Genomic DNA, 13,254 nt, shown 5'->3' with positions numbered 1-13,254 from the left:
ATTTCCAAAAAACTCTCTCAAACGGCGCTCGATGCTGATTTGCATTTGCTGCACAAGCTGTTTGCCTGCACAGAAACACTTGCCATTGCACTTACACACGTTTTGGACCATGCCCTTTCATTTAGAAATGAAAAAATCGCCTTTGGAAAATTTTCATTTTTTTCGACAAAATGGCCCCCCCCAAAATTTCGGTCGGCAACCCGGTGAGCAAAAATGTTGTCAACAACTGGCAACATCGGCTTACATCGTTTGCAAGTTAAAGCACCGTTCGATTTTCATTGGTTCGTTAGATATGAGCTTGGAACATTTTACTAGCCGAAAAACGGCTGTTTTCAATCTGAACATGCATCCAATTTGTACGCGTGCTGGATTTCATATTGGCCCTCAAATGGGTCGAAAAAACGTCCGTTTCTAAAATGGGCCGTTTTTCGCATCAAAGTGGCCGCGGCCACATTTGCCATCACTTGCATGTGGACAACAACGCCACTGAATGCTTGTTCCACCACTGTGTATCGTCTGCACCGGCAATCTGCTTTCAAACGGAGCGGCTCTCAGAAACAAAACCATGGAAATTTGCGGCCATCCCAAATGCTATATGTTTCCAGCAACGCACTAATGTTTTGCTATATATCATTCGACGCGCAATCGCACGGCGAACACGATGGTATAACTTAAAACATTAACGCACGTATAGTTTGCAAGTTATTTCCAAAAAACTCTCTCAAACGGCGCTCGATGCTGATTTTGCATTTGCTGCACAAGCTGTTTGCCTGCACAGAAACACTTGCCATTGCACTTACACACGTTTTGGACCATGCCCTTTCATTTAGAAATGAAAAAATCGCGTTTGGAAAATTTTCATTTTTTTCGACAAAATGGCCCCCCCAAAATTTTCGGTCGGCACCCGGTGAGCAAAAATGTTGTCAACAACTGGCAACATCGGCTTACATCGTTTGCAAGTTAAAGCACCGTTCGATTTTCATTGGTTCGTTAGATATGAGCTTGGAACATTTTACTAGCCGAAAAACGGCTGTTTTCAATCTGAACATGCATCCAATTTGTACGCGTGCTGGATTTCATATTGGCCCTCAAATGGGTCGAAAAAACGTCCGTTTCTAAAATGGGCCGTTTTTCGCATCAAAGTGGCCGCGGCCACATTTGCCATCACTTGCATGTGGACAACAACGCCACTGAATGCTTGTTCCACCACTGTGTATCGTCTGCACCGGCAATCTGCTTTCAAACGGAGCGGCTCTCAGAAACAAAACCATGGAAATTTGCGGCCATCCCAAATGCTATATGTTTCCAGCAACGCACTAATGTTTTGCTATATATCATTCGACGCGCAATCGCACGGCGAACACGATGGTATAACTTAAAACATTAACGCACGTATAGTTTGCAAGTTATTTCCAAAAAACTCTCTCAAACGGCGCTCGATGCTGATTTTGCATTTGCTGCACAAGCTGTTTGCCTGCACAGAAACACTTGCCATTGCACTTACACACGTTTTGGACCATGCCCTTTCATTTAGAAATGAAAAAATCGCGTTTGGAAAATTTTCATTTTTTCGACAAAATGGCCCCCCCCAAAATTTTCGGTCGGCACCCGGTGAGCAAAAATGTTGTCAACAACTGGCAACATCGGCTTACATCGTTTGCAAGTTAAAGCACCGTTCGATTTTCATTGGTTCGTTAGATATGAGCTTGGAACATTTTACTAGCCGAAAAACGGCTGTTTTCAATCTGAACATGCATCCAATTTGTACGCGTGCTGGATTTCATATTGGCCCTCAAATGGGTCGAAAAAACGTCCGTTTCTAAAATGGGCCGTTTTTCGCATCAAAGTGGCCGCGGCCACATTTGCCATCACTTGCATGTGGACAACAACGCCACTGAATGCTTGTTCCACCACTGTGTATCGTCTGCACCGGCAATCTGCTTTCAAACGGAGCGGCTCTCAGAAACAAAACCATGGAAATTTGCGGCCATCCCAAATGCTATATGTTTCCAGCAACGCACTAATGTTTTGCTATATATCATTCGACGCGCAATCGCACGGCGAACACGATGGTATAACTTAAAACATTAACGCACGTATAGTTTGCAAGTTATTTCCAAAAAACTCTCTCAAACGGCGCTCGATGCTGATTTTGCATTTGCTGCACAAGCTGTTTGCCTGCACAGAAACACTTGCCATTGCACTTACACACGTTTTGGACCATGCCCTTTCATTTAGAAATGAAAAAATCGCGTTTGGAAAATTTTCATTTTTTTCGACAAAATGGCCCCCCCCAAAATTTTCGGTCGGCACCCGGTGAGCAAAAATGTTGTCAACAAGCTGGCAACATCGGCTTACATCGTTTGCAAGTTAAAGCACCGTTCGATTTTCATTGGTTCGTTAGATATGAGCTTGGAACATTTTACTAGCCGAAAAACGGCTGTTTTCAATCTGAACATGCATCCAATTTGTACGCGTGCTGGATTTCATATTGGCCCTCAAATGGGTCGAAAAAACGTCCGTTTCTAAAATGGGCCGTTTTTCGCATCAAAGTGGCCGCGGCCACATTTGCCATCACTTGCATGTGGACAACAACGCCACTGAATGCTTGTTCCACCACTGTGTATCGTCTGCACCGGCAATCTGCTTTCAAACGGAGCGGCTCTCAGAAACAAAACCATGGAAATTTGCGGCCATCCCAAATGCTATATGTTTCCAGCAACGCACTAATGTTTTGCTATATATCATTCGACGCGCAATCGCACGGCGAACACGATGGTATAACTTAAAACATTAACGCACGTATAGTTTGCAAGTTATTTCCAAAAAACTCTCTCAAACGGCGCTCGATGCTGATTTTGCATTTGCTGCACAAGCTGTTTGCCTGCACAGAAACACTTGCCATTGCACTTACACACGTTTTGGACCATGCCCTTTCATTTAGAAATGAAAAAATCGCGTTTGGAAAATTTTCATTTTTTTCGACAAAATGGCCCCCCCAAAATTTTCGGTCGGCACCCGGTGAGCAAAAATGTTGTCAACAACTGGCAACATCGGCTTACATCGTTTGCAAGTTAAAGCACCGTTCGATTTTCATTGGTTCGTTAGATATGAGCTTGGAACATTTTACTAGCCGAAAAACGGCTGTTTTCAATCTGAACATGCATCCAATTTGTACGCGTGCTGGATTTCATATTGGCCCTCAAATGGGTCGAAAAAACGTCCGTTTCTAAAATGGGCCGTTTTTCGCATCAAAGTGGCCGCGGCCACATTTGCCATCACTTGCATGTGGACAACAACGCCACTGAATGCTTGTTCCACCACTGTGTATCGTCTGCACCGGCAATCTGCTTTCAAACGGAGCGGCTCTCAGAAACAAAACCATGGAAATTTGCGGCCATCCCAAATGCTATATGTTTCCAGCAACGCACTAATGTTTTGCTATATATCATTCGACGCGCAATCGCACGGCGAACACGATGGTATAACTTAAAACATTAACGCACGTATAGTTTGCAAGTTATTTCCAAAAAACTCTCTCAAACGGCGCTCGATGCTGATTTTGCATTTGCTGCACAAGCTGTTTGCCTGCACAGAAACACTTGCCATTGCACTTACACACGTTTTGGACCATGCCCTTTCATTTAGAAATGAAAAAATCGCGTTTGGAAAATTTTCATTTTTTTCGACAAAATGGCCCCCCCAAAATTTTCGGTCGGCACCCGGTGAGCAAAAATGTTGTCAACAACTGGCAACATCGGCTTACATCGTTTGCAAGTTAAAGCACCGTTCGATTTTCATTGGTTCGTTAGATATGAGCTTGGAACATTTTACTAGCCGAAAAACGGCTGTTTTCAATCTGAACATGCATCCAATTTGTACGCGTGCTGGATTTCATATTGGCCCTCAAATGGGTCGAAAAAACGTCCGTTTCTAAAATGGGCCGTTTTTCGCATCAAAGTGGCCGCGGCCACATTTGCCATCACTTGCATGTGGACAACAACGCCACTGAATGCTTGTTCCACCACTGTGTATCGTCTGCACCGGCAATCTGCTTTCAAACGGAGCGGCTCTCAGAAACAAAACCATGGAAATTTGCGGCCATCCCAAATGCTATATGTTTCCAGCAACGCACTAATGTTTTGCTATATATCATTCGACGCGCAATCGCACGGCGAACACGATGGTATAACTTAAAACATTAACGCACGTATAGTTTGCAAGTTATTTCCAAAAAACTCTCTCAAACGGCGCTCGATGCTGATTTTGCATTTGCTGCACAAGCTGTTTGCCTGCACAGAAACACTTGCCATTGCACTTACACACGTTTTGGACCATGCCCTTTCATTTAGAAATGAAAAAATCGCGTTTGGAAAATTTTCATTTTTTTCGACAAAATGGCCCCCCCAAAATTTTCGGTCGGCACCCGGTGAGCAAAAATGTTGTCAACAAGTGGCAACATCGGCTTACATCGTTTGCAAGTTAAAGCACCGTTCGATTTTCATTGGTTCGTTAGATATGAGCTTGGAACATTTTACTAGCCGAAAAACGGCTGTTTTCAATCTGAACATGCATCCAATTTGTACGCGTGCTGGATTTCATATTGGCCCTCAAATGGGTCGAAAAAACGTCCGTTTCTAAAATGGGCCGTTTTTCGCATCAAAGTGGCCGCGGCCACATTTGCCATCACTTGCATGTGGACAACAACGCCACTGAATGCTTGTTCCACCACTGTGTATCGTCTGCACCGGCAATCTGCTTTCAAACGGAGCGGCTCTCAGAAACAAAACCATGGAAATTTGCGGCCATCCCAAATGCTATATGTTTCCAGCAACGCACTAATGTTTTGCTATATATCATTCGACGCGCAATCGCACGGCGAACACGATGGTATAACTTAAAACATTAACGCACGTATAGTTTGCAAGTTATTTCCAAAAAACTCTCTCAAACGGCGCTCGATGCTGATTTTGCATTTGCTGCACAAGCTGTTTGCCTGCACAGAAACACTTGCCATTGCACTTACACACGTTTTGGACCATGCCCTTTCATTTAGAAATGAAAAAATCGCGTTTGGAAAATTTTCATTTTTTTCGACAAAATGGCCCCCCCAAAATTTTCGGTCGGCACCCGGTGAGCAAAAATGTTGTCAACAACTGGCAACATCGGCTTACATCGTTTGCAAGTTAAAGCACCGTTCGATTTTCATTGGTTCGTTAGATATGAGCTTGGAACATTTTACTAGCCGAAAAACGGCTGTTTTCAATCTGAACATGCATCCAATTTGTACGCGTGCTGGATTTCATATTGGCCCTCAAATGGGTCGAAAAAACGTCCGTTTCTAAAATGGGCCGTTTTTCGCATCAAAGTGGCCGCGGCCACATTTGCCATCACTTGCATGTGGACAACAACGCCACTGAATGCTTGTTCCACCACTGTGTATCGTCTGCACCGGCAATCTGCTTTCAAACGGAGCGGCTCTCAGAAACAAAACCATGGAAATTTGCGGCCATCCCAAATGCTATATGTTTCCAGCAACGCACTAATGTTTTGCTATATATCATTCGACGCGCAATCGCACGGCGAACACGATGGTATAACTTAAAACATTAACGCACGTATAGTTTGCAAGTTATTTCCAAAAAACTCTCTCAAACGGCGCTCGATGCTGATTTTGCATTTGCTGCACAAGCTGTTTGCCTGCACAGAAACACTTGCCATTGCACTTACACACGTTTTGGACCATGCCCTTTCATTTAGAAATGAAAAAATCGCGTTTGGAAAATTTTCATTTTTTTCGACAAAATGGCCCCCCCCAAAATTTTCGGTCGGCACCCGGTGAGCAAAAATGTTGTCAACAACTGGCAACATCGGCTTACATCGTTTGCAAGTTAAAGGACCGTTCGATTTTCATTGGTTCGTTAGATATGAGCTTGGAACATTTTACTAGCCGAAAAACGGCTGTTTTCAATCTGAACATGCATCCAATTTGTACGCGTGCTGGATTTCATATTGGCCCTCAAAGGGGTGGAAAAAACGTCCGTTTGTAAAATGGGCCGTTTTTCGCATCAAAGTGGCCGCGGCCACATTTGCCATCACTTGCATGTGGACAACAACGCCACTGAATGCTTGTTCCTCCACTGTGTATCGTCGTTAGTGCGTTCCTGGAAACATATAGCGTTCATGATGGCCGCAAATTTCCATGGTTTTGTTTCTGAGAGCCGCTCCGTTTGAAAGCAGATTTCCGGTGCAGACGATACACAGTGGTGGAACAAGCATTCAGTGGCTTTGTTGTCAACATGCAAGTGATGGCAAAAGTGGCCGCGGCCACTTTGATGCGAAAAACGACCCATTCTAGAAACGGGCGTTTTTTCGACCCATTTGAGGGCCAATATAAAATACAGCACGCATACAAATTGGATGCATGTTCAGATTGAAAACAGCCGTTTTTCGGCTAGTAAAATGTTCCAAGCTCATATCTAAGCGAACCAATGAAAATCGAACGGTGCTTTAACTTGCAAACGATGTAAGCAGATGGTACCACTTGTTGACAACATTTTTGCTCACCGGGAGCCGACCGAAAATCTTGAGGGGGTTATTTTGTCGAAGAAAATGAAATTTTTCCAAACGCGATTTTTTAACTTCTAAATGAAACGACATGGTACAGTTAGTGTGTAAGTGCAATGGCAAGTGTTTCTGTTCAGGCAAACAGCTTGTGCAGCAAATGCCATATCATCATCGAGCACCGTTTGAGAGAGTTTTTTGGAAATAACTTGCAAACTATACGTGCGTTAATGTTTTAAGTTATACCATCGTGTTCGCCGTGCGATTGCGCGTCGAATGATATATAGTAAAACATTAGTGCGTTGCTGGAAACATATAGCATTCGGGATGGCCGCAAATTTCCATGGTTTTGTTTCTGAGGTGCGCTCCGTTTGAAAGCAGATTGCCGGTGCAGACGATACACAGTGGTGAAACAAGCATTCAGTGGCGTTGTTGTCCACATGCAAGTGATGGCAAATGTGGCCGCGGCCACTTTGATGCGAAAAACGGCCCATTTTAGAAACGGACGTTATTTCGACCCATTTGAGGGCCAATATGAAATCCAGCACGCGTACAAATTGGATGCATGTTCAGATTGAAAACAGCCGTTATTCGGCTAGTAAAATGTTCCAAGCTCATATCTAACGAACCAATGAAAATCGAACGGTGCTTTAACTTGCAAACGATGTAAGCCGATGTTTCCACTTGTTAACAACATTTTTGCTCACCGGGTGCCGACCGAAAATTTTGGGGGGCCATTTTGTCGAAAAAAATGAAATTTTTCCAAACCCAATTTTTTCAGTGCTAAATAAAAGGGCATGGTCCAATTAGTGTGTAAGTGCAATGGCAAGTGTTTCTGTGCAGACAAACAGCTTGTGCAGCAAATGCCAAATCAGCATCGAGCACCGTTTGAGTTTTTTGGAAATAACTTGCAAACTATACGTGCGTTAATGTTTTAAGTAATACCATCGTGTTCGCCGTGCGATTGCGCGTCGAATGATCTATAGCAAAACATTAGTGCGTTGCTGGAAACATATAGCATTCGGGATTGCCGCAAATTTCCATGGTTTTGTTTCTGAGAGCCGCTCCGTTTGAAAGCCGATTGCCGGTGCAGACGATACACAGTGGTGGAACAAGCATTCAGTGGCGTTGTTGTCCACATGCAAGTGATGGCAAATGTGGCCGCGGCCACTTTGATGCGAAAAACAGACCATTTTAGAAACGGACGTTTTTTCGACACATTTGAGGGCCAATATGAAATCCAGCACGCTTACGAATTGGATGCATGTTCAATTTGAAAACAGCTGTTTTTCGGCTAGTAAAATGTTCCAAGCTCATATCAAACGAACCAATGAAAATCGAACGGTGCTTTAACTTGCAAACGATGTAAGCCGATGTTACCACTTGTTTACAAGATTTTTGCTCACCGGGTGCCGACCGAAAATTTGGGGGGGGGCCATTCTGTTGAAAAAAATGAAAATTTTCCAAACGCGGTTTTTTCATTTCTAAATGAAAGGGCCTGTTCCAAAACGTGTTTAAGTGCAATCGCAAGTGTTTCTGTGCAGGCAAACAGCTTGTGCAGGAAATGCCAAATCAGCATCGAGCGCCGTTTGAGAGAGTTTTTTGGAAATAACTTGCAAACTATACGTGCGTTGATGTTTTAAGTGATACCATCGTGTTCGCCGTGCGATTGCGCGTCGAATGATATATAGTAAAGCATTTTTGCGTTGTTGGAAACATATAGCATTCTTGATGGGCGCAAATTTCCATGGTTTTGTTTCTGAGAGCCGCTCCGTTTGAGAGAAGATTGCCGGTGCAGACGATACACAGTGGTGGAACAAGCATCCAGTGGCGTTGTTATCAACATGGATGTGGTCGAAAACCTGGCCGCGGCCACTTTGAACCGAAAAACGGCCCATTTCAGAAACGGACGTTTTTTCGCCGTTTTTGAGGGCCAATATCAAATCCGGCACGCGTACAAATGGGATGCATGTTCAGATTGAAAACAGCAGTTTTTCTACTAGTAAAATGTTCCAAACTCATATCCAGCGAACCAATGAATATCGAACGGTGCTTTCACTTGCTTACGACGTATACCGATGTTACCACTTGTTGACAACATTTTTGCTCACCGGGTGCCGACCGAATGTTTTGGGGGGCCATTTTCCCGAAAAAAATGAAAATTTTCGAAACGCGATTTTTTCATTTCTCAGTGAAAGTGCCTGGTCCAAATAGTGTGTAAGTGTCGCAGCAAGTGTTTCTGTGCAGCCAAACAGCTTGTGCAGCAATTGCAAAATTAACATTGAGCATCGACCCGTTTCAGGGCCAATATGATATCCGGCACGCGTACAAATCGCATGCATGTTCAGATTGAAAACAGCCGTTTTCGGCTAGTAAAATGTTCCAAACTCATATATAGCAAACCAATGAAAATCGAACGGTGCTTTAACTTGCAAATGATGTGTACCGATGGAACCACTTGTTGACAACATTTTTGCTCACCGGGTGCCGACCGAAAACTTTGGGGGGGCCATTTTCTCGAAAAAAATTAAAAATTTTGCAAGCGCAATTTTTTCATTTCTTAATGAAAGGGCATGGCCCAGTTAGTGTGTAAGTGCAGTAGCAAGTGTTTCTGTGCAGGCAAACAGCTTGTGGAGCATTTGCAAAATCAGCATCAGGCGCCGTTTTAGAGTTTTTTGGACATGACTTGCAACCTGTACGTGCGTTAATGTTTTAAGTTATACCATCGTGTTCGCCGTGCGATTGCGCGTCGTATGATATATGGTAAAACATTAGTTCGTTGCTGGAAAAATATAGCATTCTTGATGGCCGCAAATTTCCATGGTTTTGTTTCTGAGAGCCGCTCCGTTTGAAAGCAGATTGCCGGTGCAGACGACACACAGTGGTGGAACCAGCATTCAGTGGTGTTGTTGTCAAACGCAAGTGATGGCAAAAGTGGCCGCGGCCACTTTGATGCGAAAAACGGCCCATTCTAGAAACGGACGTTTTTTCGACCCATTTGAGGGCCAATATGAAATCCAGCACGCGTACAAATTGGATTCATGTTCAGATTGAAAACAGCCGTTTTTCGTCCAGTAAAATGTTCCATACTCATATCTAGCGGACCAATGCAAATCGATGGGTGCTTTAACTTGCAAACGATGTAAGCCGATGTTCACACTTGTTGACAACAATTTTGCTCACCGGGTGCCGACCGAATATTTTGGGGGGCCATTTTGTCGAAAAAAATGAAAATTTTGCAAGCGCGATTTTTTTCATTTCTGAATGAAAGGGTTTCGTCCAATTAGTGTGTAAGTGCAGTTGCAAGTGTTTCTGTGGAGGCAAGCAGCTTGTGGAGCAACTGCAAAATCAGCATCGAGCGCCGTTTAAGAGAGTTTTTTGGAAATAGCTTGCAAACTATACGTGCGTTAGTGTTTTAAGTTATACCATCGTGTTCGCCGTGCGAATGCGCGTCGAATGATATATAGCAAAACATTAGTGCGTTGCTGGAAACATATAGCATTCTTGATGGCCGCAAATTTCCATGGTTTTGTTTCTGAGAGCCGCTCCGTTTGAAAGCAGATTGCCGGTGCAGACGATACACAGTGGTGGAACAAGCATTCAGTGGCGTTGTTGTCAACATGCAAGTGATGGCAAAAGTGGCCGCGTCCACTTTGATGCGAAAAACGGCCCACTCTAGAAACGGATGTTTTTTCGACCCTTTTGATGGCCAGTATGAAATCCAGCACGCGTGCAAATTGGATGCAGGTTCAGATTGAAAACAGCCGTTTTTCGGCTAGTAAAGTGTTCCAAACTCATATCTAGCGGACCAATGAAAATCGAAGTGTGCTTTAACTTGCAAACGATGTAAGCCGATGTTACCACTTGTTGACAACAATTTTGCTCACCGGGTGCCGACCGAATATTTTGGGGGGGGCCATTTTTTCGAAAAAAATGAAAATTTTGCAAGCGCGATTTTTTCAGTTCTGAATGAAAGGGCATGGTCCAAATAGTGTGTAAGTGCAGTGGCAAGTGTTTCTGTGTAGGCAAACAGCTTGTGGAGCAATTGCAAAATCAGCATGGAGCGCCGTTTGAAGAGTTTTTTGGAAATAACTTGCAAACTATACGTGCGTTGGTGTTTTAAGTTATACCATCGTGTTCGCTGTGCGATTGCGCGTCGAATGGTATGTAGTAAAATATTAGTGCGTTGCTGGAAACATATAGCATTCCTGACGGCCGCAAATTTCCATGGTTTTGTTTCTGAAAGCCGCTCCGTTTGAAAGCAGATTGCCGGTGCGGACGATACACAGTGGTGGAACAAGCATTCAGTGGCGTTGTTGTCAACATGCAAGTGATGGCAAAAGTGGCCGCGGCCACTTTGATGCGAAAAACGGCCGATTTCACCATACGAGGGCCAATATGACATCCAGCACACGTACAAATTCAGGCGAGGGCCGTGCATAACAAGGCCGCCCCACCGCCAGATGTCTCTGTCGGCGGCGTGGCTTTCACACTTCGTCTGGATGCCAGCCGATGGTCGGCTGTCTGTCCTTCTCCAGCTCACGGGCATTGCATCTGGAGGCTATGCGCCCTTGCCTGCCTGGCACTTTTCCACACCTGCATGGATGTCTTCGGTTCCGAGGGGAGGCCGCCTTGTACACCGTGACTCCGCACGACGCCGCGTTTAACTTGCAACAAGTCGATGACAAAACACCCCTGCTGCCGGGGACGTGACCCCTCCCTTTTCCCCCATTTTCATTTCCATATTCCTTTTCCTTTTTCCCTCCCTTGCCTCGCCTTTTCTTCCGCCTCGCCGACCACTCCTCTGTGGCGGGTGGCACGGCCTTCTCTAGCCCGTTGAAGGAAACCGGATAAGACGGGGTGGAAAAGCCAGCGGGACCGGAGATTCGGCGGCAGCTCTGGCTTGCGGTGAAGTCTGTGCGACTGGTCTGCACCAGGGTGTCAGCTCGGTGACCTCGTAGTTTATCGCGGGAGTGGCGAGGACGCTGAGGTGGAGAAGACTCTCGGTCTGCTGTTTACGCACGTTGCGATGTTTCTAACCGGCTGTTCGCGGACCACACAGTTCTCGTCCCCTACCACGTTCAGCAGCAGCCCTTTCGGAGAGGCTTAATACCCGTTGCGCTGGAGGACTGGCTGCACCGTTGCTTGTGTGTGCTGCGAGCCTAAGTCGCAGCTGGTTTTCTTCCGGATGGCGGACCACGCCGGCACATAGTGGCCAACCACAAACTGGACGAGGACCTTGAGAGCGCTGCTGGAGGTCTCGGTAGAGATGAAAGGTAGGAGCAGGCGGGCGGCTAGTGTCAACCATCTGAAAACAAAAGCGAATAGATAAAAGTAGTTCGTTACGCATTGATCATTACGTCATACCAAAATTATTGTGTCCATTTTCTGTATGTCATTTTGCCAATAATCAGGGCCCTCAAATATAGCGCAATACATGTATGACCGAACGACCAAATAGCGCGATATACTTTTACACAACGGATGCTCATAAGTGCATGCTCAACAGTAAGCACGTGGAGCACCAAATGATACGTGATAGGGCTTAAGCATTCATTGCTATCACTTCAAGGATAGTGCCTGTTGACGTTTAACTGGCAGTGCCAGTTGACGTTTGACTGGCAGTGTCTTTCGACGTTTAACTGGCACGGCTCGACGGTCCAATTCGCCACGGGCTGTCGCGCTTCGGACGGAGCCATTTTGAACGCCGCAGGCAGTTCCGCAGGTACAGCGGCTGCTAGTCGGGGCTCAGCTGCTGAATCAGGTCGACTGGTAGGTTTGGCACGTGACCCTGCATAGGGTCCAATGCCGCACCGTCCCTCTCCCGGACCTCTCCGGTGCAGGTCTTGCCAACGAGTCCATAAAAAGGGTTCGGTCCCGTGGTCGTGCCGTCCAGGCTCAGGCTCAGCAGCGGATGGGAGAGGTTCAGCTCGTTCCCATGCATCTGGCAGATGAACCAGCGCATAAGTGGCTCGCCGTCTGTCGTCCCGGCGTTGATGCAGCGCTGTTTTACGTCGGCAAAATGGGGCGAGAACGTAAATCGGCTATCCAGGGTGATCCCGAGATGTGAAATTGTGTGACGAGTGGGATGGGTTGACCATGCAGGTTCAAAGGGGTTCGAGGCGAAAAGATTACGCGCTGCCTAGAAAAAGTAACTGCTGCTGATTTTAGCGGTGAAATCTAAATACCTCACCGGTCACACCCTTAGTGGATGTGATTTAGAGCAAGTTGTACAAAGCGATTTGCTCGATCGACACTGGGGTGGGTAAACCACGCCGCGAGGTCGTCGGCGAAAACGGAATAGTTCAAATGTGGCGAAATTTCATGCAAACCGTAAAGAACGTCGTTGATCATAATTAAAAAGAGCGTCGGCGAGACCACGCTGTCTTGGGGAAGCCCATGGCCCTGTTTTCTGGTTTTGAAATGTGGTCCAGTCCGCTTTGCGGAGGTTCCATCGCGGGAGGAAGTGGAAATCCACCTGTCCTGAGCGGACTTTTAATTCACGGTGAATTGGATAATGGTCACTGAACAGCGGATTCGTTTGTACGTTGTGAGTGAAGTGTGGCGCGATGCGTGGTGTTGAGAGAGCCAGGTCAATCACAGAGTAACTGGCGGCTGCCCCTCGGTGTTGTATGTGTGTAGGTGTTTGACTGTTGAGGTATACGGGGTCATGAGTATGCAGTAGTGTGT

This window comes from Pollicipes pollicipes, unplaced genomic scaffold (assembly GCF_011947565.3).
Source record: "Pollicipes pollicipes isolate AB1234 unplaced genomic scaffold, Ppol_2.1 Scaffold_6686;HRSCAF=7923_pilon_pilon_pilon, whole genome shotgun sequence".
In the NCBI taxonomy this organism is placed as follows: domain Eukaryota; kingdom Metazoa; phylum Arthropoda; class Thecostraca; order Pollicipedomorpha; family Pollicipedidae; genus Pollicipes; species Pollicipes pollicipes.
The sequence above is the reverse complement of the archived record's forward strand: the minus strand, read 5'-3'. Positions refer to the sequence as shown.